Here is a 22250-nt window from a genome sequence, read left to right as displayed (position 1 = left end):
TGGGTGGCTCAGTCGGTTGAGCGTCTGACTTCGGCTCAGGTCATGATCTCATGGTTCGTGGGTTCGAGCCCCGCATCGGGCTTCGTGCTGACAGCTTGGAGCTTGGAGCCTGCTTCTGATTCTGTGTCTCCCTCTCTCTCTCTTCCTCCCCTCCTTGCACTCTGTCTCTCTCTCTAAAATAAAAATAAACATAGGGGCGCCTGGGTGGCTCAGTCGGTTAAGCGTCTGACTTCGGCTCAGGTCATGATCTCACGGTCTGTGGGTTCGAGCCCCACATCGGGCTCTGTGCTGATGGCTCAGAGCCTGGAGCCTGTTTCGGATTCTGTGTCTCCCTCTCTCTCTGACCCTCCCCCGTTCATGCTCTGTCTCTCTCTGTCTCAAAAATCAATAAACATTAAAAAAAAAAATTAAAAAAATAAATAAATAAATAAAAATAAACATTAAAAAAAAAAAAGAGTCAGATGCTCAACTGACTGAGCCACCTGGGCCCTTGGACTTCCGTGTCCTAAGCTTAGTGACATTTTCCGTTCTCCTTCTCTCTACCTCTTGCCATCATTTCCCACTGTTAATTACCCGATCTTGAGATTCTTCTATTAGTTTTGACTACGCTGTAAAATCTTGGCCTTGAACTCCAGCCCGAGGATCTGGCCTGAGTTTCGTGGTCAGCAGACGCCACTACAGGCAGAGGAAGGGCAGGTTCAGAGCTGGGCTCCACGAGAATGGCAGGCGGGATGCACTGGAGCCAAGAAGCCCCGTGGGGCGGCCAGGTCACAGGCCGTTGTAATAATCCTACTCACAGACGGTCAGGCCCTGACCCGGCACGGCAGCTGTGAGAACAGAGTGGAGGCAACAGCAGTAAAGCGACAGATTATATCAATCCTTCAGTCCTGTTCCCTCAGATTTCCGGAGGCAGAGGTGGCCACAGTCAGAGCCGTTTCAACAGCACCCGTGTCCACAATACTCATTTACACCCACTGTGACCAGAGGACAGGTGCAACAGGTCGGCAGCCCCCGGGGGTGTCATGGCCCCTGTTCCTCCCCCTAATCTGACCTCTCTCACACGCAGCTGGGTTGTGGTTTGCCCTCACAAGGAACAGCCAGCTCCCGCACAGGGTGCTTTTGGCTCCTCGCAGTGCTGAGCTGCAAGATCGCTCTAATTCTGCCATCACCGTCTCCTTCTACCTGCTGCTCCAGGAAGGTCGTTTGTTTCCCAGATTTATTACTTTAGCTCAGTTTTTCCTACTATCCAACTGTGATGCCTTTCCTGCTTCAAGCCCCAGACTCCCCTCTCTTATGCACTGAACTGTGTCCCTCCCCAAATTCTTCTGTTGAAGCCTTAACCCTCAAGGTGATTATATTTGGAGACTGGACTTTACAAAGAGATCATTAAGGTTAAATAAGGTCACAGGGTAGGGAAATAATCCAATAATCCTTACAAGATGATGAAGAGACACAGGGAGTGCAACCCACAGAAAGAAGGTGGCCGTCTGCAAGCCAAGTAGAGAGACCTCAGAAAAACCAACCCTGCTGATGCCTTCACCTCGGACTCTCAGCCTCTGGAACTGTGAAGAAATGAATTTCTATTGTTTAAGCACACACACACTCCACCGCCCAGTTTATGGTATTCTTACTATGGCGGTGAGGAGACTCACAAGGCTTCTGCTTGAGTTCAGTGTTGCAAAGGGAAGGTGTCAGCGAAAACCAAGCTCATGCCTTGGTGACTGACAGAAAAGCGATACCATTAAAAGATGGTGTCATGGTGGGGCGCCTGGGTGACTCAGTTGTTTGAGCATCTGACTTCACTCAGGTCATGATCTCATCGGGCTCTGTGCTGACAGCTCAGAGCCTGGAACCTGCTCCAGATTCTGTGTCTCCCTCTCTCTCTGCCCCTCCTCCGCTCACACTCTGTCTCTCTCTCAAAAATAAACATTAAAGAAAATTGAAAAAAAAAAAAAAAAGGGATGATGGAGAGCATCGGGATAGCAGCCTGAGGGGAAAGCAGAGATGATGATTTTATTTCCAATGTGAAGAAAATGAGCAGCATGTTGCCATCAAGGCAGGACAGGAAATGGGTTTAACCTCCATGGGATGAAATATTTCCACTGGGGCAGAAGTTAAAAACAAAATGAGAGAAAGAGGAAAATAAGGCCACTCACCTGACCTTCAATCCCTCCTGCAAAGTAGCTGAGACAAATGAGGATCTTTGGGAACACAGACCAAGGGTCCATGGGTTCAAACTGACAAATTGCAGAGGCTGGCCGGGAGAGGCCTGTGAATTAGCTGGCATTTGGCAGGAAAAGACAGCTGCAGTGAGGAAATAGGAACCCAGAAAGCTGGATCTGCCGACTTCTCAAGAGAATCTGGAAATCTGGATGTATGCAGAATGTCCCCATTGTAAAAAAACGACAGCTATTTCCAGTTTTTTAAGAAACTCCATGTAAACGCAACAGAATCGAGCCCTGGGCTGGCAGTTTATTAACCACTGGCCAAAAGGATTTCCAGTAGCCACAGCATTGTTTCACTAAAATGAGTCAACAAATTGAATACAATGTTCTAAGAAACAACTTCAGTTAAATTTTTTCCCTCAGATAGTTAGGTCAATCTTACTAATTTATAGCGGACCAATCAGGATGATTTCTCATGGCTTCTTCTCACCATAGGGTCCATCAACAAGAGAAGGAGACACTAAATTCTACTCCTGAAGCCCTTATTACACTATATGTTAACTAACTTGGATTTAAAAAAAAAAAAAAAAAAATAGGAGAAAGTGGTAACTTTTACCCTAAGGTGGGGTTTGACCTATGTAAAAAACAGAAGGCTAGAAGATGAGAATTTCTATACTTAGGATGAGCACAGAGCAGGAACGGGAGACCAGTGTAGGGCTAGAGAGAGGAGCGGTCAGGGACTGACTCAGCAGGGTGAATGAGAAGGAAGGAGGTACTGAAGGAGTAGTTCCAAAAAATAAGGTATCGACCTGGAAAAGTCATCTTAAAAGATCTTTAGAACAGGGACGCCTGGGTGGCTCAATTGGTGAAGCGTCTGACTCTCAACTTCAGCTCAGGTCATGATCTCAGTCATGAGATCGAAACCCATGTTGGGCTCTGCACTGAACTTGGGGCCTGCTTGGGATTCTCTCCCTCCCTCCCCTCTGCCCCTCCCCTGCTCTCTCTCTCTTTCAAAATAAAGAAGTAAACTTTTTTTTTTTTTAAAGATCTTTAAAACAGAGTAATTTCTAGTCATGAAAAGTCTAAAAGAGATGTCTAGGTATGCAGGTGATAGAAAGGAAATTTATATTTTTTAAAATTTTTTTTAATGTTTATTTATTCTTCAGAAAGAGAGAGAGACAGAGCATGAGTGGGGGAGGGACAGAGACAGAAGGAGACACAGGATCTGAAGCAGGCTCCAGGCTCTGAGCTGTCAGCACAGAGCCCGACACAGGGCTCAAACTCGAGGACCACAGGATCATGACCTGAGCCGAAGTCGAACGCTCAACCGACTGAGACACCCAGGTGCCCCGGGAATTTGTAGTTTTATTTCCATCTTCCCACATCACTTGAGTCTGGGTAAAGGATATCAGTAAGAAAAAGAGTTTTAAAAAATAACCCAGTTTTTAATCCCAGTGTTGGCACTTACTAGCACCAAGAATATGGGTGACTTCCCTGATTTTGAAAGACAGAAGTGTGCCTGAAATCAGAGATGCATATGGGCACGGTGAAGATTGCTTAAGACAGAACCTGTGGAGCATCTAAGCACAGTGTCTGGAGCACAGAAGGCCATTGCGTCATCTTCCCTGTCCTCTGGTGGGAGCCCCGATGCCCTGGGGACCCCCTCCTCTGTGAGAATATTTGAACAGTGTTCCCCATTTTCTTTTTGAAGCAGACAAGGAGGGATGGGCTGGGGGTAGGCAGGCCCCTTGATTAGTAGGTTGGCGATTTTCCATCCATGGCCTGAATGCCATCTCTGCAAAGTCAGCTTTAGCTGTTAGGAAGTCAGGGCTGAGGATTTTGTTCCTCACGGAATAAAGTGCAAATAATGAACTTAATGAATTCAGATTCCTCAGAACCCAGAAGTTTCATGTAAGTCTGATAGCCAGGGAATTACAAAAATAGAACCAAATACCACCTATCAAGGAAGTATAAAGTGCCAGGGATGGGGTGCCTGGGTGGCTCAGTTAAGCGTCCGGCTTCAGCTCAGGTCATGACCTTGCAGTCCGTGGGTTTGAGCCCCTGTCGGGCTCTGTGCTGACAGCTCAGAGCCTGGAGCCTGCTTTGGATTCTGTGTCTTCCTCTCGCTCTGCCCCTCCCCTGCTTGCTCTCTGTCTCTGTCTCAAAAATAAATAAAACATTTAAGAAAAAAAAAAAGTGCCAGGGAGCCTTTATAAAACTTCAAGGCTAAGTGGGCCAGGGGGTCCCGGCACCTGAGGCAGATGAGCTCTAACAGACATGCACACGAGGTAACCAGCACAGGGACCAAGGAACAGATGAGGGTAGAGAAGATCGAATGAGGGAGGCATGACCTAATATACAGAAAGCTGGTCCGGGTGTGGATCATCCGTAGCCAAGGAGTAACTAGTGATTAAGGCCCACTGGCCACGTAGCATCACTGACTTTCCAGAAGATTACAGAAAGGATGTAGGGGGAGCTGCATTCTGTTTGGAGGCAGAAAAACAGAAGAGGGATGTCACTGGAGACAGCCAGGTGCAGTGACTTCAGGAGAAAAGAAGGGGCCCCGGGACTGTCTTCTGCAGAGGATACAATTGGATTATTCCACAAACAGGGTACCCTGCAACCGCCAGCCATGAGCACCATGGGTCTAGTGCCGTCCTCTCTCCTAGTTGGGAACCAGTGGTGCAGCGAGTACAAAACATAGCCTCTCTTCGCAAGGCACTTACGTAACCAACGCCGGAGCCAAGAAAAAACTAAACAACAACAACTTCACAAGACAGCAGGTGAATAATGTTTAACCCTAGGAATTGTGACTGTGGATAGATATCTGATTGTATACCTAGGAGATACCGAAGAGTAAATTATGTCTGTTTCATCAAAGGCGGGCCGGGCAGAGAGGGCAGGGGCCCAGCGGTACATTCAGCCCGAATGCCGCTCGCTTTGCACTGAACGCCTTGCTGGTCTAGAAAACCCTTGCAACTTCAGCAAGGAGGAAACAGCGTCACTGGCAAGGCTGAGCAATGGCCGCACACTGGGCCCACGTGGAGCACAGGGCTCCTACACCACCAGAGTGCATCTGTGAGACGAACAGAACACCAGACTCCTGTCGCAAAAGCACAGTTGGTGGAGATGGAGATGTTAAGTCAGCAACTGTAGACGGGCCGAGAATTCCCTACAGCCACCAGCCCTGCCCAAGGGCCTCCTGGTGCCCCCTCCTGCCCTGTGCCCGCGTGCCCGCCTTCCTTCAGAGCCAGCCCCAGGGCCTCACAAGTGCCATTTCTTCCAACAGCATAGGAGGAACCCTATTGTGTCTCAGCTGGTACCAACAGACGTCTCCGGCAAAGCAGACATAAAGACATAAATAAATCTTCCTTTCAACAAGCTATTTTTTTTTTTTTATCGTTTATTTATTTTTGGGACAGAGAGAGACAGAGCATGAACGGGGGAGGGGCAGAGAGAGAGGGAGACACAGAATCGGAAACAGGCTCCAGGCTCCGAGCCATCAGCCCAGAGCCTGACGCGGGGCTCAAACTCACGGACCGCGAGATCGTGACCTGGCTGAAGTCGGAGACTTAACTGACTGCGCCACCCAGGCGCCCCAGCATTTGTTTATTTTTGAGAGAGAGAGAAACAGTGTGAGCAGGAGAGGGGCAGAGAGAGAGGGAGACACAGAATCCGAAGCAGGCTCCAGGCTCTGCCCTGTCGGCACAGAGCCCGATGCGGAACTCGAACTCACGAACCGTGAGATCATGACCTGAGCCGAAGCCAGACACTTGACCGACTAAGCCACCCAGGCGCCCCTTGACCTTGCATTTCTACCCCTTCCCTGTTTTCGTGTGTGCCAGAGTCCTCCTGCCCCCGGGCTCTCCTGGTCACTGCCTTCAGATCTTGCCCTCATCTTGTCAGGCGCTAAAAGAATTGTGTAAGAAACAGAATCCAGGGCAGCTGGGTGGCTGAGTCGGTTAAATGTCCAACTCTTGATTTCGGCTCAGGAAACGATCCCACGGTTCATGGGCTCAAGCCCCGTGTCGGGCTCTGTGCTGACAGTTTGGAGTTCTCAGTCCTTCCCTCGCTCTCTGTCCCTCCCCCACTCGCATGCACATGCTCTCTCTCTCGTTCTGTTTCAAAAGTAAATAAATAAATAAATAAATAAATAAATAAATAAATAAACATTAAAAACAAACAGAAGAAACAGAATCCAAACCCCTTGCTCAGGCTCAGCATACCCAGCCCTGTCTCATTCCCCAGAGCTCCTCAGCAGACAGCAAACTGGCCTCCTCGTGGCCACCGACACCCAGCCTGCCCTTTGCTCGTGCTACCTGCTCTGCCTGAAGCACCTTCCTCACTCTGATTACTTATTCATAGTAGCTCCTAAGCAAACATTCTTTCCAAGTCAATGAATTCAAAACCTACCCATTTAAAATTTTCAAATTTTAAGTTAAACACAAATCCCTTCCTGACCACTACCATCTGAAGGCATCACTCCATCATCCAAATTTCAAGTAGCATTTATATAATCAACAAGTTACATTCACTTCCTACTATGGGACAGATACCAAGGCCCCAGCCAGGTTAGACACTGTTCTGCCCTCACAGAGCCCACTAGTGAGGTGCGGAAAGTCACAAGCATAATTACCCAACGATGGCATGGGTGCTAGAACATTTAAAAGAAAATGCTTTGCTGCTGTTTTACATATTTATCGAGTTCCTACTAAGCACCAAGCACCAGCCTCGGTACCTGTTATGAGTTTGCATTTAATCCAAATGCTCCATTCTACAAGGGAAAAAAAAAGAGATTCTGAAAAGTTAAGTCGGTTTCCCATGGCTATTCGGATAAGCGACAGAGCCTGGATTCAAAGCCACTTGAGTCAGGGCTCCTTCGGCCATCTCCCCAGCCTCCCCACCATGAGGCCTATGCTGTGTTAGGGGACGCACGCAGTTAGGCTGGACGGAGGAAAGCACCGCAGGTGAAGAGCGCGCTGTGTTCAGGAACGTGAATGGCTCAGCAAGCCCAGACAACAGGTATATGTTGAAAGGAGGAAGCAGGTCAGGTGAGACTGTGAGGAATCTTAGGCGCCGTCCTGTCAATTACAGAAGAGCCGTCAGTGCTGAGAGCAGTTGAGGCTTAGAGCCTCTCGGATGCCGGAGGCCATCTCAGACCCAGAGCAAACCCTGCGTTGCTGCCTCAAGGCTATCTTTCCTGTTTATCAACACTCCTTGCCACGGCCTGTGCTCCTTCCTCCCCTGGGGTCCTGCCTGTGGCAAAGGTGTCCGAAGATCATCAAAACAGCGGCACTGACAGTGTGCGAGGCCCTGTGTGTCTTCCCCTCTCTGATCCTCCTAACACTAGAATGAGGTACTGTTGTGCCATTTGATGGATGCGGACACAGAGCCTCAGAGGATAAGAATGTGTCTGCTCTGCTACGCAGTTTGTCAATGCCAATGCCCATACCCTTCACAGCCACTGGACAACCAGGCAACAAGATTAAGAAAAGCTGGACGGTCCTTCACGAAATGCCAAGGAGAGGAGTTGCCGAGATCTTGAGGAAACTTGTCCAGTTGAACTTGCTACCCTCCTCAAACTCCTATGCAACAAATGTGAAAATCATTTAACCAAGATGCAACCCAGAGATGCCCATGCCCACGTGATCAGACCCAGGACCTCAGATGATCGGACAGTGTCAGAGTTCTTAACTGTCCTCTCCTTAAGAGCAGTTTATCAAAAACATCCTGATTCTGGGACGCCCCGGTGGCTCAGTTGGTTAAGCCCCTGTCATGCCTCCGACTTCAGCTCAGGTCATGATCTCGCAGTTCATGGGTTCAAGCCCCGCGTCGGGCTCTGTGCTGACAGCTCAGAGCCTGGAGCCTGCTTCGGATTCTGTGTGTGCCTCTCTCTCTGCCCCTCCCAGCTTGCTCTCTTTCTCTCTCTCAAAAATAAACAACAAAAAACCATCCTGATTCTATTCTTGCAGCTCCTTCCCTGCCAAACTAACTTCCATTCAGCCAAATATCTAAGCGTCTACTCTCTGCCAGGAGCTGCCCCAAGAGCTGGGATTATTGCAGGTGACACAAAGGACAAGATCCCTGCTCTCCCGAAGCCTGACATCTGGCACGGGTGACAAGTAGAAGGTAAATGAGAGGATTTCTGGTGACAAAGGCTATGTGTGAGGACAGTCAGTGGTGGGACAGCAGGGGTGGGTGGGGGGGCAGGTAGGCTTAGCACTTCCTGGAAAGGTAACATTTGGATTCAGACCCAGATGATGGGACAGAGCCAGCCTTCCAAGCAACCGGGAAGCTCCGAATACTTAGAGCCCCACCTTACACTTGGTGAGCTAGTCATTAACAGCGATCCACTCTCGACTCCTGACTTACAAGTGAGTAAAGAGGCTCTTTGCGATGAAACACCAGGACAAGGAGTCCCAATGAGTCCTATGAGCCTGTTTCTTCCCACAGAGCCTTGGGACACACACACTGGAAATGCACACACCTTACCTTTGTGCTTTAAATCTCCTCAAACACATCCTGTTTATAATTTTATGTTCAGTACAACCCTGGGGAAAAAGGAGAGGCCCTCACTGATAGATGATGAAATTGAAGCTCCAGTTGGCTGACCCCTCCAACGGTCTGTCACTAACAACCAAATCCCAGGGCAGGCTCTTTGAATTCTAGTCCCAAGTCCTTTTCCCTGGAGGAGAAGGAGCTGCCTAGCCAGCGGTCTAGGAACACAAGACATCATTACCAGCTACTTCATAGTTTATAGTGCAAAGAACATACAAAAGAGTCAAAGATAAGAACAATTTACTTAGTCATAACACACAAACTCAAAGTCCCTGAGTTATTTGCTGCAGGAAAAGAACATGTGACTACAGGTGACTGGACACCCAGCCCCTGTGGCTTCTGGATCCGGGCCTGAGAACACGTCGGTGCAACCCTGCGGGGACAGCTGAGGAGAGAAGAACCAGCCCAGACCCGACCTCGGCCAGTGAGCCCTTAGGTGAAGTCACACTGAAGTCCCTTGACTCTTCCGCTGAGGAAGCGGCCTATGGTTCCCAAACGTGGCTACACACCTAAATCATCTGGAAGCGTGTTAAAGAAACAAAGATTTTCAGCCCCACACAAGACCCTAGAATTACAAACTCCAAAGGGTGGAGCCTGGAGAGGTCGATTTAAAACTCAGCCAGCCTAGAAACCCCCTGGTTTTTCCACATTTCTTCCTGGGAGCTCCGTTGTCACACTCCCTTATGGGTGCACGCCAACACCCCCTCAGGCAACCCTGGGAAAGCTTTTTCTGAGGATCAGTTTGCCAACCCCTTTGTGAAGCAGACCCTGACCTGTGAGGGTCGGGAGTCACAAGCAGAGAGGACCTCAGAGTGTGGGCAATACCCCGCCACCCCACGAAAGGGCCCTAGCTCCTTCCCCATGAGCCTCCCTTGTGCCCTGGCAGCCAGCCACTGCTTGGAAAAGGAGAAAGGAAGAGAAAGAAGGTGGCTCAGGCCCAGGCAGCCAGCGCCCTCAGGCAGGGGGACCCAGTGTCAGCTCTTACCTGGATCTGGGAAGAAGAAAAGCTGGTCCGCTCACCAGGGAATTCTCTCTCTGCTGGCCAGCTCTAGTCTTGGAACTCACTGGACTTTGAACAAAGATTGATTTAAAAGCTGATGTATTTAACAGGGACCTGTGGTCTGAGTTCCAGTGACCTCTGTCCTGCTTCCTGCCAGCTGGTGGGCCCGGAGCTGGTGTTAACGCCAGTCAGCACTGGGCCCGCCTAACCCTGCGGGGATGCGACTGTTTGTCCGCCCCTCCCAGAGAAGAGGAGGGGGAGGAGGGAAAGGGCAGCTGGGGAGGAGGCGCCTCTACCTTCCTCGGTCCTCTCCGTGCCAGGTGTCATGGTCACCCCAACCAACACCTCCATATGCAGTGTGTTAAGAATGTCCACTGTGCCCCAGCACAGGCTCAGGGCTGAGGGCCACCCCCTGGGCATCCTCATGCTGAGACCTTCCTGGGGAGGGGTAACCCATGCAACCCCCGCCGAGTAGAAGGCCTGCAGGCCAAACCCTGCTCCGACTTCCCAGATTCCCTTCCTCTTCTCAGATGCCCTCTCCTCACCCCTTAGTTTTTTCACCTGAGGCTGCTCTGTTTCTATTCTCCAAACTACGGACAGTTGCCTTCCTCTCACACCCACTGAGAGTCTCTCAGGCAAGCCCAGCCAGGGAAGGTGGGAGGTGTTTCAGCAAGTCCTCAGTGTAGCTGTGGCTGCCTGGGCGGTGGGGAGGGGCCCTGCGTCAGCCCCTCGCCCCCCAGCCGCCCTGAGCAGATGATCCCTTAGCAGCAGCACCCACACGGGCAGGCCCCGACGCCAGGCGGCTGACTGACCTGGATCCTTGGCCCACACTAGAAATCGGGGCAAGAAATTGCTCCAGGCAGTAAGGCAAAGCAAACCGCAAGCCCAGAGAGGACCGGGTGGCCTCAACCCTCCTCCACCCAAGCCGCAGGGGCTGCTGATCTCAGCTGGGCCTTGGCTTTCCCCGGCAAAGGCAGGGCCCAAACCACAGAGTAAATGGTCAAAAACAACAAACATCTGAGCCGCTAACTCAAAACGGGTCATTTTCAGCTGTATTGCCATGTGCCCTGGGCCTCCTGGGTGGATGTCTTCCCAAGAGGCAGGACATAATGGGGAAATCTGAATTTAAGACTGGAACACCTGTGTTCAAATGCTGACTCTGCCATTTCCCAGCTGTTTGATCTAGAGTAATCCACTCCAACTCCGAGACTCACTTTATCATCCATAAATAATGGTTATTATATTGTTTTCAGAGATTTTCTTTTTTTTTATTGAATCAAAATGTCTCTCACTTCTGCTCATAAATCCAAATGGTTCCCTCCGGAGCTACCCTAAGTCTACTCTTTATTCTACATAGCAGCCCTTTGAGTATTAAAAGGCTCCTTACATCCTCCATAGGCCTTCTTTTCTCTGGGATTCTGTGAATACCCCTTATTCCTTGGCCATGACTTCATGGCTTCTCACCCTGGACCCCAGCCAATCTGTCAATGTCTCTCTTAAAATCAAGGGCCTAAAAGGGAAGCTTTAAGGTGAGGGAATTGTTCTATATCTTGAGTGTGCGCATGGCTATGTAATTGTCTAAAATTACCAAATTTCAGGGGCACCTGGGTGGCTCAGCCGGCTAAGCAACATACTTCAGCTCACACCATGATCTTGCGGTTTGTGAGTTCGAGCCCCACGTCAGGCTCTATGCAGACAGCTCAGAGCCTGGAGCCTGCTTCGGATTCTGTGTCTCTGTCTTGCTCTGCCCCTCCCTCACTTGCACTCTGTCTCTCTGTCTCTCAGAAATAAACAAATGTTAAAAAAAATTTTTTTTAGGGGCGCCTGGGTGGCTCAGTCGAGTGGCGTCCGACTCAGCTCAGGTCATGATCTCATGGTTTGTGAGTTCGAACCCTGCGTCAGGCTCTGTGCTGACAGCTCAGAGCCTGGAGCCTGCTTCGGATTCTGTGTCTCCCCCTCTCTCTGCCCCTCCGCTGCTCATGCTCTGTCTCTCTGTGTCTCAAAAATAAATAAAACATTAAAAAAAATTTTTTTAATTTTTTTTAATTACCAAATTTCATCAACCTATCCACGTAAAATAGGTGAATTGCACTGCATAGAAATAATACTTTCACTGTTAAGGAGCCTAAGTCGGTAATGTTTATTCTTGAAACTTCTAAAATAAAAAAAGTTGGACAAAAATAAAATAAAGACAGCCCTCCCATTGGCATGTATATTAACCAGGAGACTTCTCAGACTTGCCCTTTACCCCAGCACTATGGAGAAATTGCCACAAGCCTTGAGACTGGAAATAGAAAATGCAGAGAAATGCAGAGAAAGTTTTGGCTCAAAATTAAATAGAAACAAACAATTATTTTTTTAAGCGACAAAACCCTTTCCCAGTGGAATGTTGGTTGAACGGAATGAGGTTTGCTCTCACTAAAACTTGAATTTTAAAAGCTCTCATGCCTGTAAATGGATATGATCTGATTAACGCAAAGCAGTCTTTTTACTGATTACTTAGATCTAGACGTTAATGAGAAGAGAAAATAACATCTATTATGTGACTGTTAAGCCTTTATATCTATGATTCTGTTTAACCCTCAGCCCAACCCTTTGAGACACTGTCTCCATTTAACAGATAAGAAAAGCCTAGACTCACCTGGTCAATTATCCTGCCCAAGATGACTCGGTTCAGAAGGACTAAGGAGCCTGTCTGTGAGTGTCACTGCGCCTGTTGATAAGGGACAGTCCAGGGAGGGACTGAGCTTTCCTTGTCTAGGGGTATGGTATGCCAATGGAGGCTGATGGTTCTGTATCTTGTTACAGAGAGATATCCCGCACCGCTGGGGAGCTCGGAGTAGGTGTAGGGGGAAGGAGTAGACCGCTAGTAGACGTGGGTCTTCCAGCTTGGGTCTCTTCCAGCTTGGAGTTTCTGTGACCCTAAACACCATGGATCGAAGACAACAGTGTCATGAGGGTGTGCAGGATAAGCCTGGTGTGTGGGTAGAAGGGCATGAAGGTAAGAGGTGTGAGTGTGGGCTTTGGAATATGGAGCATGGAACCCATGAATAGTTCTGTATTTTTTTTTTCTTGCGAGCTCAAATTTGGCCTTTATCTATCGGATAGATAGATAGCAGCCCAGGTGGAGGGTCTGTTTTTGTTTTTGTGAGGCAGCACCCCTCCATACCGCTAGGATGAGGAAGAAAGCCGCTAACAACCTGGGGCCAATGTTGGTGTTTTCTAGACCATGCAAAGCGTTCACCCCAGCTACAACCCCAGTGCCTTCTGAAAGCAAATCTATGGGAATTCACAGGAGGAAATTCTTTCTTCTTCCCAGAGTGCAGGCCAAGATAGATGGTTTCCTTGCTCTCCCTGATTGGGTTTTCCCTGTTCTGTTTTTACACTAAATAGGTCCCTCTTCATCATACTTATATCTTATGTTTTTAAATTATTTTCTGTCTCTCATCCACCACAATATAAATTCCCGGGGTCAGGGATCTGTATTTGTCACAGCATCCCAAGTACCTGGGATAGAAGTCTAAATTACAGCAAGCTTTCAAAAAATGGAATCTCATTCTGCCAGCATGACTGGCTTGTATCCCACCCTTTCGTTGAGAATGTAACTTTTTGAGGGTCTCAGTCCCTAGGTCCTCTCTCCTATCCCAAAGTGACTCTGTGAGGACAAACCGCTTACTTACTGCTGTTTCAGCTTCCTCTTCACTTCTGGACCTTAGAGACCTCCTTCCTTCCTTCCCTCCAAGTTTAGCTATCTATTGAAAAAGAATTTGATACATGTATTTTTTAATGTTTTTTTTTTATTTTTTTTTAACGTTTATTTATTTTTGAGACAGAGAGAGACAGAGCATGAACAGGCGAGGGTCAGAGAGAGAGGGAGACACAGAATCTGAAACAGGCTCCAGGCTCTGAGAAGTCAGCACAGAGCCCGACACGGGGCTCGAACTCACGGACCGCGAGATAGTGACCTGAGCCGAAGTCGGACGCTCAACCGACTGAGCCACCCAGGTGCCCCTAATGTTTATTTATTTTTGAGGGAGAGAGAAAGAGCACGAGATATTAACAACCTCATAAGATATTTTGGAGACTTAAGTAAGAAGACATTTGTAGATCATCCAGAACCTGGTAAATACTCAGTGTATACTAACATTATTACTATTGTTTTTGTAAGTTATGCCCTCTTGATTTATGGGCACACATTGTACAAACGAGCTTATGCAAATAAACGGGCTGGGAGTACACCATGGGCAACTCAGGAGTTCATGATGTTTGGGGGCATTATGGATAGCATTCTTGCCCACCCACAACACAGCCTTCTGTGCAACCGGTCAGAAACAAAAAAGTACAAAGACCTCCAGGGCTTCCCAATACTTTTTCCCATCGTATCACACAGAGAAATTGATAATAGTTGTCTAGTTCACTAGGGGATGAAGCCCTTCAAAGCTGGAGTGACTCAAAATGGGCCAGCTGCCCCAAGCCTTCCCAGACTCCTCAAAGTGTAAAGGGATTGATACTTTGCCACACCATGAGGAAACTACAAAACATTATTGGGAGCAACTAAAGAAAACTTAAGTGAATGAAGATCATACCATACTCATGGATTGAAACTTCAACTCTGTAAAGATGTTCATTCCCCCCAAACTGATCTACAGATTTTTTTTTTTTTTTTTTAGTTTATTTATTTTGAGAGAGAGAGACAGAGAGAGAGTGCATGCATACATGGGCACACACACAAGCAGGAGAGGAGCAGAGAGGGAAGGGGAGAGAAAGAATCTCAAGTAGGTCCACACTGTCAGTACAGAGCTGGACATGGGGCTCGATCCTACAAACCGTGAGATCATGACCTGAGCTGAAACCAAGAGTCAGACGCTTAACCGACTGAGCCACCCAGGCGCCCCGATCTACAGATGAATGTATTTCCAATCAAACTTCCCACAGGGCATGTTTGTTTATTTGTTTGGTTGGGATTTTTGGTGGAAGTTGACAAGCTAGTTCCAAAAAATAAAAATAAGGAAGCGTAACAAGACAGGAGAGTGACAGTAATTACTACAATCTGGCATGGGCACAAGATAGACAAATGGGCCAACGGAATTGTTGAGAAACCCTCCTCACAGACCAATACAAATAAAAACAGTTGATTTATGACAAAGAACAGAGGGAAAGGTTGGTCTTCAATAAATTGTTCTGGTGTATTCTTCTTGGTTCTGATTTATTGCTGTCACTATATTTGTGAGATCTATCCATGGTGCTCAGTGTAGCTATAGTACATTTGTTTTCATCCTGGGGTTCCACTTATGTACGTAAGGCCCAAATATCAGGCAGGACTTAGGGTGATGTCTCTTAGGTGGTAACACACTCTCCTGACTTCCGGGATGCTGACAAGATTCCAGCTCTTGAACTGAGTGGTGGTTACACAGGTGTGTACGATTAAAGATTGAGCTCTGCATTTTGCTTTTATGCATTTTTCCTATATATATGTGTCATGATCACTAAGGTTAAGAAATAAGAAATTTTAAAAGTTATGACATGTGTAAGGCACACTGGGGTAAACAGAGAAAGCTCTTCGAGGCTGCAAGTGACCTACCCTGAGGGTGTCAGCTGCCCTTGGTCCTGCCTGCTCTGTAAAAAATTGGAAGGGATCAATACCTTGGCATCACCTCTACATCCTGGTCAGAATCTTTTTTTTTTTTTTAATGTATTTATTTTTGAGAGACAGAGTGAGACAGTGCGTGAGTGAGGGAGGGACAGAGAGAGAGGGAGACACAGAATCCAAAGCAGGCTCCAGGCTCTGACCTGTCAGCACGGAGCCCGACGTGGGGAAACTCCACACCCATTAAACCACAACTGCCCATTTTCACCTGCCCCCGCCCATGACAACCACCATTATTCTCCGTCTTTATGAATGTGATTACTCTAGGTACCTCAGATAAGTGAAACCATACGGTACGTTTTATTGTGACTGGCTTATTTCACTCAGCGAATGTCCTCAAGTTCATCCACATTGTACAGCACGTGTTGGAATCCCCTTCCTTTTTAAGGCTGAGTGACACTGCACTGCGTGCACACACATTTTATTTATCCACATTTTATTTATCCATTCATCTGGTGATGAATTTGTTACTCCCACCTTTTGACTCTTGTGAGTAATGCTGTTATGAGCATGGGTGTCCGAGTATCCATTCGAACCCCCACTTTCAATTCTTTGGGATGCATGTACCCAGAAGTGGTATTGCTGGATCATATGGTGGTTTTATGTTTAATTTTCTTCAGGAACCACCATACCGTTTTCGGCCGCAGCTGCGCCATTTTACATTCCCACCAACAGCATGCAGGCTTCCGATTTCCCCACATCCTCACCGTCACTTGCTATTTCTCGGGGTTTTTTGATAACGGTCATCCCAATGGGCACAAGGGGACGTCTCATTTGATTTGCATTTCTCTAAAGATGAACGCTGTTGAGCATCTTTTCACGTGTTTATTGACCTTTTGCGTATCTCCTTTGGAGAAACATCTGTTCAAATCTTTTACCCATTTTTTAATCCGCTCATTTCATTTTGTGTTGTTGAGTTGTACGGCCTCAATTTTTTGACTAGGAAACAAAGACCCAGAGAAGGGAAGTGACCCAGCCAAGGCCACCCCAGGTTCATAGCAGAGCCATGGCTACGACCCACCGCTTTTGTCTCCAAGGCCAAGGCCCTTTTCTACTACACCTATCTGCCTGGCTCAGTGCAAGTTTCCAGCCTCCCTCCCTCACACTTGAGGTCCATCCCTGATAGCCCCAATTTTCACTCCAACTTCAGATCTGCCTACCCCTGTCTTACCTTGTCTTTTTAGTAGCTCATTAACTTGGAGCCTGGAATTTTAAGCTCCAGTGGGTTTCTGTCCCTGTCCTGAGTCCATGTTTATGACAGTCCCCTCCTTTGACTACCCAGGTGACCCTGGCCTCATCCTGCACCCGAAGAGGCAGTCCGCATACCTTTGGAGGAATTTATTAGGCCAGGGTCCAGATGCAGAACTGAGATAAATGTTTTACAGCAGCGCAAGGCCACTCGGCTCACACATTGGGCCCCACGTGATTGCTGATCTGAACTTTTGTGTTTTTTCTCAGCAACCGGGGGGCAGGTCAGGGGAGGCCCGAGTACCCCTGGAGAGCTGCGAATTATTAACCTTTGCAAATGATACTTTAGCAGTCATTTTCTCCCTCTTCCCTTTCCCAGCTGAGGGGGCAGAATACACAATACATTTCCCCTAAAAGGAAAACGGACATGTAGAGCAAGAACAGGGCCATGCCCTGGGTTCCTGCCTGAACAGAAGTCCCGGCAGTCTCAGAGTATGGATTGGGGTCTTCACTTGCCTCTTTCTGAGAGACACAGAAACAGAAGATCAGTGGTCCTTGGGAAGTCTGGACCCCATCTTCGATCTGCCTACCCGTCTTACCTTGTCTTTTTAGTAGCTTCTCAGGGCTCCAGAGGGACACGCTTTGGAACAGGAGAAGAGCAAGGAAAGTGCCACAGCCTCGGCCTGACCGTACCTCTCACAGAGACACTGGGGACCAGCCTATGCGGGGGGGAAGGGCAGTGAGAGAGAATCAGGACCAGTAACAGCCTAGTGGTCTCAAGTCTGTGGCACGACTTAAAAGACACCCCTGCCTCAAAGTATGGCCTCCTCTGGGACGGTTCTAGTGTCTCCTGACATCCCAGCTTGGAGGGCAAACTCATCTGTGTGCCTCCTCCTGTTTCCCATTGTTTAGAATTCTAATGTGCCAGGGAAAAAAAAAGATAAAAGCAATGCTTGCTTTCATTATCCACTGAAGAATGTACACTTTCTTCTCAGAAGCCCAAGTCAGGACAAGGACAAAGACAAGGATCTGCCTGAAGGTGGAGAGCAGCCTCTGTGCCCAGCCAGCCAGACAAGTGCCTGCGAAGAATCCTTTGCTAAACACTATCTTTTCCTTTCCCCTAGATCAGACTGGAAATACCCTGGAGGACAAAATGGTAGTCCCTGATTCAAAGCCCTAGGCATCAGGAAGGCCTGGGGTCCCTGGTGGCTGTGGGGAGGCCGAGAAAGCACAGATGTCACACAGTATCTGAGATCCATCCCTGAGAGCCCCAAATTTTTACCCCAACTTCAGATCTGCCTTCAGAGGCTGGTTTCCTCAACTCCTTTGGCGGAAGACAGAGCTTGGCAGGAGCCTCAGGGAGGCTGGATTCACTGGATTCACTGGATTCACTGGATTCACACGGCCTTTACTGGATTCACACAGGTGCTCCCAGGAGGCGAGACACCGAGGACGATGGGGGATCCGCAGCTACAGGCCCACGTGCTACGTGACTTTGGGGTCCAGGGGGCAGTGTGGCCCTGAGCTGCCAGGAGGAGCCTTTTTCCTATTTGTTCACACGGCACGGTGTGGCTCCACAGTGGCAGTGAGAGAGGGCACACCAGCCCAGAGAACAGACAAACCTGTGACTGTAGCCATTTCCGGCATGAGGCCAGTATGTCCTGGAGAAGGTCAGGACCCCCCACCCCCACCCCCCCACACCGTGCAGATCTGTGGTGGGGCAGGTGAGCCAGCGGTCCTGCAGGCCCGGGGCCCCTGTCAGCACAAGGCCTGGCTGCAAAGGCCCCTGGTGTCCCTGTGACCAGGGAGAGACAAGACAGACTGGCCAGCATGCCACAGTGACCGGAGTGGATTTTCTCTGCCTTCTCTTTAAAAAGACAGAACTTGAGGTCGATATTGCTGGAGAACCACTCACTACAGACTGGAAATTAAAACTGCAACTGAGAGACGCATTCTTCCCAAGGCTTGTTCTGTCGCCTTGATACCAAACTCCCGAGGCTGCCACCTCGTCTCCATATGAAACAGTCCTGACGTCCTGCTCATAGATCGCCAGGGACTCTGGGCAACAGGCCGGTGGGGACAGCGGCTGGAGGTGGGGACCAAAATGCCTACACAGCTTTGCTTTGGGCGCCCTCCTGCTCTGAGGTTTGGTTTCCTTCCAGACAACTGTTGGCTGTACCTGAGGGGTCAATTCACCCTTCCCCAGGGGAGACAATGGGTCGCCCACCAAGCCCCTGGAGCCAAGAGGGGCCGAGGCCCAGACACAGAAGGGCAGCAGATCCTCAGCCTCTGACATACTTCCTCACGGTCGCCTGGGATGCTGGCGGTCCCAGCAGTCACAAAACAGGCGTGCCGAGTACCACGCTATTTGACGTGCGTTTTCTCATTGAAACCGCACATCAATCCTATGACAAAAGTGCCGTTATCAGGCCCATTCTGTGGAGGAGGAAATTAAGAAAAGTTGAGTGGGGCGCCTGGGTGGCTCAGTCGGTTAAGTTTCTGACTCCTGATTTTGGCTCAGGTCGTGATCTCATGGGTTGTGAGTTGAAGCCCCGCCTCAGGCTCTGCCCTGACAGCATGGAGTTTGCTTGGATTCTGTCTCCCTTTCTCTCTGTGCCCTCCTTGCCTCTCTCTGTCTCTCTCTTTCTCTAAACAAATAAATAAACATTTGAAAAAAAGAAAGAAAAGTTGAGTGACTTTCCCGAGGTCACATAAAAAACAGTGGAGTCAGGAGATGGACCTCGAAGTCTGACTCTTGTGCCTGTGACTTAACCACCATCCGGACACATGTTCCATGAGGAGGACTCCCCGCAGAATTGGGAGCGATGGTTGAAAGTTAAGGGGAGGCAGATCTGAAGGCACGATGAGTGCGAATTTTTATTTTTATTTTTTATTTTATTTTTGACAGAGAGAGAGACACAGTGTGAGTGGGGGAGGGGCAGAGAGAGAGGGAGATACAGAATCCAAAGCAGGCTCCAGTCTCTGAGCTGTCAGCACAGAGCCCGACGCGGGGCTTGAACTCCCGAATCGCGAGATCATGACCTGAGCCGAAGTCAGTCGCTTCACCGACTGAGCCACCCAGGTGCCCCGAGAATGAATTTTTAAACTGGATGTGTGCAACAAAGAGTACCGAGTGGGTGCTCTGGGTGGCAGTGAGCTACACAGCACAAGAGAGACGAAAGCAGACGATGCAAGAGGTATTGCACAGAAGAGTCTGCAAGGAGCGATTCAGTAGCGGCAGGGACTTGTTAGGGGCACATACTCTTGAAGCCCACTGCAAACCCACTGAATCAGAAACTCCGTGGCAGGGCCCGGCCATCTGTATTTTAACTATCACCCGGTGACTTGAACACACACTCAAGTTTGAGAACCCCTGGCATTGAAGTTTCTGCACCCTGCCAGGGACCAGGCCAGGCCTCACGATGCTGCAGAAGTGGGATATGATTTAACACCCAACCGGATCTTTTTTTCATGTTGAGCACTTACTAGTAATACCTGGAAAACATTGTATCAGTTGCTACATTGTGTAATTGGCCTCAGGAACCTTAGATATCCAAAGGCTGACAGGATAAATACTTGGGAGGCTGTGGGCCAGGGGCTGTCCCTGAAGCCACCGGCAGCAGGCAGCCTACACTCCAGCCATTTCCGTCGCCTCCTTGGTTTCCCAACAAGCCCGCTGTGCCCCCTACACCTTGTATGTTCCTATCATTCTCACATCTGAAAAATGCTTCCCCTGCCTTTTGAAATCCTACCTTCTTTAAAAGTTCAATTCAAATGTCACTTTGTCCACTAAAGCGCCTGTCTGGCACGGGGGCCGTTTCCATTTCTTCTTCCCTTCTGTCTCTTCTTCCTGGGTTTTCTCCCACTTCTGGGGCGCTTACAGCACCGGGCACATTCTGCCTCGTCCCACACCACGTAGACCCAACAAAGCGCGCTCTGCTGGAGAACAGGCCAGGCGGGGTTCGGTCATGCCAACCCCACGGTGCCCAGGACACAACAGCTTCAGTGAGGAGGGAGCAGAAGCAGCCCTTGAAGGAAATCACGTACGCAAGTGTCTGCACGATGGACAGACGCTCCCCGACTGGTGCGAGAGCAGTCCTCTGCCGTTCAGTTTCACGCCTGAGCTCTTTGCAGAACGTGGAGGGGTTTGCAACTAAGTGCAACTTAGTGGCGGGGTTTGCAACTAAGTGCAAACACACGAGTGTCCGCAGGTGCTCGTGGGGCCCCAACCTCGCATATTCACGGCTTTCTCACCTTCAGCTCCTCTTACCCTCAACATCCTCCTCACTGTTGCACAGCCCCCTGGCCGATGAGACAGGCTGAAGGCTGTCATGGCCAGCCTTCTGAGTATCCACAGAGACAAGCGTGGACAAATCTCCATTTGAAGGAACAGAGAAGTCACGAATGCGACCACTGTTGTGGGGACTGGGTTAGCAAACCCCTGGCCCCATTCAGCAGTTCACGTCCGTGGAGCCAGGCATCCTCTGGGCTGCGGTGGACCGGCCTGTGCCCCGGGTGGCGGTGAGAGACCGTAGATGGGAGCAAAGTCCTCCCCCCCCCCCCACCCCAACGCCCGACACTGGTTTCTATCCCCCAGGAACCAGCACATTGTGTTGTGAAAGCTGAGCAGTGTAGCAGAATCAGGAGACAGAACTGATGGCTGTCCACCTGACAACACGATGACTCTGGTGGGGCCTCCTCAAAGGACCTCAGACCCCAGAGCACTCTACTGGGGACCACAGAGGGCCCCAGACCAGGAACTCCCTGGCCGCACACGGGTGAGAGTGACTCTAGATCAGTCATGAAAAATTTCCCCAACCCCACTTCTGATGACACCTCTTGGGCTCCTGGGGAGCCTGCCATTGGTTAGCAATCATGCCGGTTGTTAGTTGCAGAACCACGGGGCTTCCTGCTGCTCTGGGTGCCCCCTGGCACGGAGCCTGGCCCAGCCTTGCAGAAGTTAGGACCCAAAGCTTCTCACTCTCACTCAGATCGGTGCTCTTCCCACCAAAGTGTACAACACTAGAGTTTAGGAGTAATCCCAGCAATCCCCCCCAGCCACCAGTGACCAAGAAGGAACAGAACAGAGCAGAATGGAAATGGCTCGAGGGGTCATAGGTCAGCCACCCACCTGCTCACCAGTACGTACAGGACTGTTTGGGCTGCCCCGCTCCCTGTCTCCGGTGCCCACCCCAGCCTCCCTCATAGCCCCACCCTCCTTCTCCCCCTTCAGCCTGGAGCTGCTCTCTACTCTGCCCAGTCCTTTTTTTTTTTTTTTTTTAGAGAGAGAGATTGAGAGAGTGTGTGAGAGGGGGAGGGGGCAGAGGCAAAGGGGAGAGACAGAGTCCCAAGCAGGCTCCACGCTCAGTGTGGAGCCCGACGCACAACCCTGTGTGGTCCCACAACCCTGGGACCATGACCTGAGCCAAAATCGAGAGTCAGACGCTCAACCGACTGAGCCATCCAGGTGCCCCTACTCTGTTCTGTCTTTAAGTCTCTCAGGAAGACTTGCTACTCTTCTTTATACTTGACAGCACGTGGCTGTCCTTACATCTCCTAGTCATTCTATTACCCGTCTTGTCTTTATTCTGAATCACCGAGTGAAAAACCTTTGTCCCCGAATGTGAAGAAAGCAATTTCCAAGAGCACTTTTTCTCAGCCCTCTCAGCAGACAGTTAGAGTCTGTCCCTAT

General features: G+C 49.5%; 1 protein-coding gene across 1 annotated transcript in view; it reads right to left on the bottom strand.

The window, feature by feature from the left end:
• PDZK1 (PDZ domain containing 1) overlaps positions 1-9912 on the bottom strand; it is a 43155-nt gene extending 33243 nt beyond the window's left edge. The window contains exon 1 of the mRNA XM_060622213.2: positions 9709-9912. The gene's annotated coding sequence lies outside the window, so the exon portion shown is untranslated. The remainder of the gene's footprint in view (positions 1-9708) is intronic.
• Between the last annotated feature and the right edge of the window lie 12338 nt (positions 9913-22250).

This window comes from Panthera onca, chromosome C1, assembly GCF_046562875.1.
Source record: "Panthera onca isolate mPanOnc1 chromosome C1, mPanOnc1 haplotype 2, whole genome shotgun sequence".
Taxonomy (NCBI): domain Eukaryota; kingdom Metazoa; phylum Chordata; class Mammalia; order Carnivora; family Felidae; genus Panthera; species Panthera onca.
Note: the sequence above shows the minus strand (reverse complement) of the source record. Positions and strands in the feature narration are given on the sequence as shown.